The sequence below is a fragment of the Myxocyprinus asiaticus genome, chromosome 5, assembly GCF_019703515.2.
Source record: "Myxocyprinus asiaticus isolate MX2 ecotype Aquarium Trade chromosome 5, UBuf_Myxa_2, whole genome shotgun sequence".
Lineage (NCBI taxonomy): Eukaryota > Metazoa > Chordata > Actinopteri > Cypriniformes > Catostomidae > Myxocyprinus > Myxocyprinus asiaticus.
In genome coordinates, this window is record NC_059348.1 from 4,788,673 (window position 1) to 4,795,356 (window position 6,684).

Consider the following 6,684-nt stretch of genomic DNA (forward strand, 5'->3'; position numbering starts at 1 on the left):
AGAACAGTATTTAGCCTGCTATGGAGATATAATATGAAATTCGTCTTCTGGACACTGGATGTCGCCAAGGCTGTAGCTAATGGGGTGAAAGGTGGTAACGATTCTAGGGGCCCACAGGTCCAGGGGGCCCACAACAAATTTTAAACTGTATTTTTTTATACAAAAGGGGCCCAGAATTCCTTGCTACGGCTCTGGATGTTGCTATCACATACGTTCACTATTCACAGCACATCGTATCCACTAGTGAGTTCCGTTCTGTCGTCACCAGTGTGAAATACTCCTTATTTCCAAGGAGTGAGCAGCTGCACGGAGCACGAACAGAGATGCTCGAACCGAGCATACTCTCGTCAACTGCACTGGGAAGTATGATGTAATTAACTTGTTTGTTCTGATGTTTAATTGAAACAATGAAAAATATTCACAGGCCTCCCTGCGCCATTACAGTGAGGACATGCTGTAAGAGAGAGCACTTAAACACTTGCACAACAGAACGAAAACTATAATTGTATAGTTGAAAAATAAAATAGTTCCTTGCATCACTTCATAACAGGAACATGTAATCTGATTCTGATTACTGATATGGGTCCCAACCAACACTGCTCAGTAGCAGCACTAAATGGGTCATTATGAAAATATGGTGACAAACATGTTCCTTGACATTTCAGTCAAGAAAAAGATTTTAAATAGTTAAGAAACCCCATTGAAAAGCCATCATTCTATAACCTAACCTTTTATTAAATAATATGAAATGGTTTGACTATATTGTTTTACACATTTTTTAGAAAATATATTTGGTTAAATATGCCTGAAAAAGCCCTTGTCCCCTTCATCTGGTACACCACTTCTATGACATTTACCGTTATTCATTTTAATTTTTTACTCATTTTCTCAGGTCAAGCATTAGTTCAAGGTGCAACTAACTAGTGTGCAAAAAAGCAAAACAAAATAAGTAATTAATAATTTAAAAAAGAATGCGCGTCCTTTGATTTCATAGTGTTATCAATGTTGAAAACTCCAAACAAAACAAAAAGTTGTGGAAAAGAACTTCCAAGGTCATAGTTCAGAGACAGAAGAGGCTGCTCAAACAGGGATATAGTGATTTTCCCACCTTGTTGAAAAAATTACTAATTGACATTTTAACTGTATTTTTTGTTTTTTTACATGGTTCATTTAAATGGCATATGTTTAATTAAAATACTCAGTGGAAATACATTTTCTTTGATGGTTTCCTTCTTTTTATCAGGATTTTGCTGATTAAAATACAGTCATCTGAAGACAAACAAAGTCTTTTTCTACAATCAAGAGAATGTTAGAAAAGATTTTACAAAGAAGGAAAGTTTCATTGTATCCATAGTTTTAACTGTGGTATTTGCAAAAAGATAATGGTAACCAAATGTAAAAGTAAAACCATGATTAGCAGTAACCATAAAACAAATTATGGCATTTTTCCTAAGAAAAACACATCCAGAAATTAAATTGTATTCCCTCACTACCCCGATATATTGATATATTGAAATAAGTTCATGGTAAATACTTTTTAATATCTGTGATGTGTGGATTGAAAGCCTACTGTCTGTCTGTTCATAGTGCAGATTTCTCCTTTACTCTGAGAGCTCGAGAATGGTCCACATGTAAACACACATGCTCTGCGCTGATCTGTCCATTGAGCCATGAGCTGCACTGACTGATCCGGGTAGAGCTGTTTCCTTTCACGTTTGGAACATTTGCCATTTGATATTTCTCATACACAACAAAAAACGACAGCACACAATCAAAGAGTCGGCCAACTTCGTAGTCGCATCAGTGCGACCTCTTGCAAAGTTCTGTAGCACTGTTAGGAAAAACTGTCATTTAGTCGCAGTCTGGAGCCCTGATTTATTTTGTGGAATTCTATCATTTTCCACGGCACACCTGACAATCTTTCACTGCAGAGTAGTGTGCCACGGCACAGTGGTTGGGAAACACTGGCCTACACAATCCCTGCTAACACACAACGTACCAGTTACATAATGTATTTGTCCTTTTTGGTAATTTCATGACTTAATAACAGGCAACGTAGCTGCAACATCACAGGCCCGTAATTTCATTACCATTATATGACCAATTCACAATATCATCTTTACGTCCAACTAATGTTGCAAGCTTACCCAGAATGGTCCAGTTATGTAATATATATGTATTCCATGACTTACTGACAACGTAACTGCAATGTCATGGGCCCATAATTTCATTACCATTAAATTACTAATTGACAACGTCGTCTTTACGTTCTCCTAATGTCTCAAGCTTACCCAGAATGGTCCAGTTACGTAATGTATTCGTAATATTTGGGTAATCCTGTGATTTATTGGCAATGTAACTGCAATATTATATGTCTGTAATATAGTTACCACTTCACCTTCCACAATTCAATTCAATTCCACAATTCAATTCCACTCTTTTACGTTCTCGTATTTGATCCCCCCCCCCCCAAAATGATTATTTGATTATTTGTGCCAGTTTGTGTTGTAGCAGTTTAATAATGGCTATCATTCAAGTTTTGTACGATTTATTTGGATGATTGAGTGGACATGAAATCTTACAGAATGTGTCATTATAAAACAAAATGTTTACATACTAATTAGTATTTCATGCATAATTTGCTTTTGTATCTGTTTGCTTTACAGTCTCAGATTATTAATTATTTGTACATTAAATATTCTGAATCCTCTGCACAATATAAGAGCCTGCATGTCAAATTCAAGTAAAAAAAATAAAAAGTTCTTTGAATTAGATCTGTTGGGAGACATCCACAAAATGTGCATAAATCAAGTGCCTACATATTTACACAATAACAAATTGAAACCACAGTAACTTTGCAATGTGTTATGATGCCCAGAATTAGCTATTTTAAATGTATAACATGTCTCCAGTCACAACATAGAAAAAGAAAATCGCTCTGAAGGTATGTTGCTTTTTGCAAAGTTAAAACATGATACGCATAAACAATTATCTTTGAATATAGTGATGGATGGGAACTACACAATACATACTGTAATATAATAGCACACGTGCATATAAAAAATATGATCGTGCCTGGTAACATGTACATGTAAAATGGCTAGAAATAGCATTTTAGCTTAGTGTAAAGCTGACAATTTACACAAGGTTCATTTCTATTTCTTCTGCTCCAAACTTACTTCAAACTTACTTCTCTGTCTGCTCGTATGAATGTAACACATTGACATCATTTATATGTATAAATGTTTTCCATCTGAAAGGACTAAATATTATATGAAACAAATGACAATAAAATGCAAAGTATAATGAACATTTTTACAGCACAAACCAGCACAAACGGAGCACCAACGATTGAGACTATTTTGCAGACGTTTTGCGTTGGGTGGGGGGCCAACTTCTCGCAGGTGCATAAGTGGGCCACTACTACCACTAACACCGGGGGAAACTTAGTGCAACCCATTTGCTTAGCTCAGTCAAGCTTTGTGAAGGCTGTGGCACCAGAAACAAGTGTTTGCACAGAGTAGGATGAAAGCCATTTTTTCGTGAGCTGGTCATGCAGCTTGGGGAAGAATGGTACCAGCCAGCAGGACACGGAGTCGCGGCAACTCTGTAAGGACCAAATGCTTGGGCACACTAAAAATGGGCCACTCAAGCTGGAGCTTCTTGACTGCCTGAGAGTGAATGCTCGTCGGTTCGCTGACATAACAGGAAGCAGAAAATAATCCTCTTGCTGCAGATGCGCAGTCTCATTGGCAGAAGGTTTTTCTGTTTATTGTTGCACAATAGGGAAGCAGAAAACAATCCACTTACTGTGAAGGTGTGTAGGATGAATGACGAAGCGAAGATTCCAGCATCCAGAGTAAGAGAGATTTTATTGTGACTCTGAAGGAGAAAATTCTGATGAAATAGCGCCGTGCTCCACCTTATATTCTTGCGATAATGTACGCATCAGGGGCGGAGTGTTGAGCTATCTGCCAATGAATTGGCATTAATTTAAGGACCTCATAGAATGTCACTCCTTTGCGGAGCTTCCCATAGCATTGGAAACAGCATCGACTTGAAAGGGAACTTTGTTTTCTATGTCCCTCCACAAGTTACTTGCAATTATAGGCAGGGTTGGGGAGTAACGGAATACATGTAACGGGATTACGTATTTAAAATACAAAATATAACTGTATAAAGTAACTGTATTCCACTACAGTTATAATTTAAATCATTGGTAATTAGAATATAGTTACATTCAAAAAGTATTTTGATTACTTTGCATTTTATTGTCACTTGTTTAATTTAATATTTAGTCCTTTCAGATGAAAAACATTTATACATATAAATGATGTGATCCAAAGTGCATTTGACCAGCTGTGAAACACTTTCTTATGATGTGTTACATTCATACGAGCAGACAGAGAAGTAAGTTTGAAGTAAGTTTGGAGCAGAAGAAATAGAAATAAACCTTGTGTAAATTGTCAGCTTTACGCTAAGATAAAATTTCTAGCCATTTTACATGGACATGTTACCAGGCACAATCATATTTTTTTATCAAGAAAATTCACGTTAGATCATAATTTCTTTTTTTCTAGTAAGACCTTTGATATTAGGGCAAAAATCATGTTCTTGATAATAATTTTTTTTATTGTTTTCCAGTCAATGAACTGCTTGAGTCCAAAGAAAGTCCTTTGTAAGGGCACAATTCAGATTATCCACATGTATATTAAAATCCCCTAACAGTATTACATTAGGAAACAGAGAACATAAAAATGTTAAAAATGAAGAGAATTCACTTAAGAAATTAGTATCCAGCTTAGGAGGATGATACACAGTGGCTAAAATAGTAGGTGTTGACCCATTTATTTGTAAAGCGATGGACTCAAATGAATTATGGAAAGGCAACGTTATTGAGGATACCTTCCACTTTTCATTATAGAGAATCGCAAGACCCGGGTTTGTTGACAAGCGTAAACAAACCCGGGGGGATTGCTTGATTCAGTTGTGTAAAGTCATTTTGTTATTGCCATGTCTCTGTTAAACAGAAAAGTCAAACTTATGATCATTCACAAGGTCGTATACTAAAGGTCCTTTGTTGGTGAGTGAACGGATGTTAAATAGACCAAACGTCAGGTTGTTTTTACCGGTTTGGTGCTAGCCGACATGGCTAGGTTAGCAAGCACGCTATGATCAACAGACCGGTGATGTTTGCTTGAAGGACGAGCAGATGACAACCAAAATGATCTCACAGAACCTGAGTAGCTGATATTGTAGTTTTGTCGAGACCCACGATGTATGTATTTCCGACGTGCTTGGCGGAAAACATCCAGGTGAAGATGCAGGATCAGAGGTGGTGGAAAGAAACAGTCTTGTAGCTGGAAAAGTTCTGCTGCTGAGTAGTGAAGCAATGATGCCACTGGATGACATGTGTAACAGAACATAATCCAGATGAGCATAATCCATGTGAGCAGCCTGTGGATCCACATTGTATTTGATCGGAGACTCTTAGATAAAAACAGCAGCTAGCAGGTAAACTAGCAGGTGAACACATAAATTGGCAAGCCAAAGAGTCCAGGAACAATAACGCGATGATTTCCCAGGTCCCATACAACTATTCACAGTTGAATATTGTTCACTTAGATTGAAAAATAGCTGATAGATAAGAAAGTCAACTGATAAATCGAATATTAACCGGAGAGCAGGGGCAGCTAAGACGCACCAGCGTTCACTCTACTGAATACAGCTCTACAGCGTACACTTTTACATGTAATAACCAGAAACACTATTCATTTGACTAGGTTACTTGCTCCTTAGATGTACCAATAAAAAGTCAGATATAAGCCTATGTTATTTTAATACTAAATAAGGAGTCACTATTTTTTTTAATAATTTTTAATTGCTTTATGGATAAATGTGACATATAAGATTAAGATTACACGAAAAGAGTATTGAACCGTTATAAAAAATGGCAAAAGTGTGTAAAGTGGAAGTGAAAGTTGCAAAACAAGGGTCTGTCAAAACCTTCTTCAGACCAGTGACAGAAACTGTGGTTCTTCTGTCTGAGGAAAAGACTTCTTAAAAGGACTGTCAATTAAAGGATTGTGTTACAGTTATTCTGCATCAATAGTGGCACAAGTAATGCTGCCAGGTGGGAAGTGTGCTGCTGTCTTATACAGGACTCTTATTTTGAAATCATTGTCTTGACCAGTTGTACTGCCATCTGCCATTTTGTTCAGTTGCAGCAGGAAGTAGTCTGCAGAGCAAAAGGCTGCATTTCTGTGCATCAAATATTTTCTTTTACACCATTCCTGAGGTACTGTTTGTCTGTAAGTAATATAAAGTTGATCATTTTAACAATAAACACAATTTTATTCACTAGGCCAGGAAAATTTGTATTTACCTTAGTAATTATCTTATTTGAGTGCTGCATGTAGTTCCTACATGTAGACTGATTAGAATATTTTGATTTGTTGTCTTGGTTTAGTTTTACAAATATATATGTGTGTGTGTGTGTGTGTGTGTGTGTGTGTGTGTGTGTGTGTGTGTGTGTATACACCGATCAGCCACACTATTTAAACCACCTGCCTAATATTGTGTAGGGTTGCCAAAACAGCATCAACCCGCATCTCAGAATAGCATTCTGAGATGATATTCTTCTCACCACAATTGTACAGGGTGGTTATCTGAGTTACCGTAGAC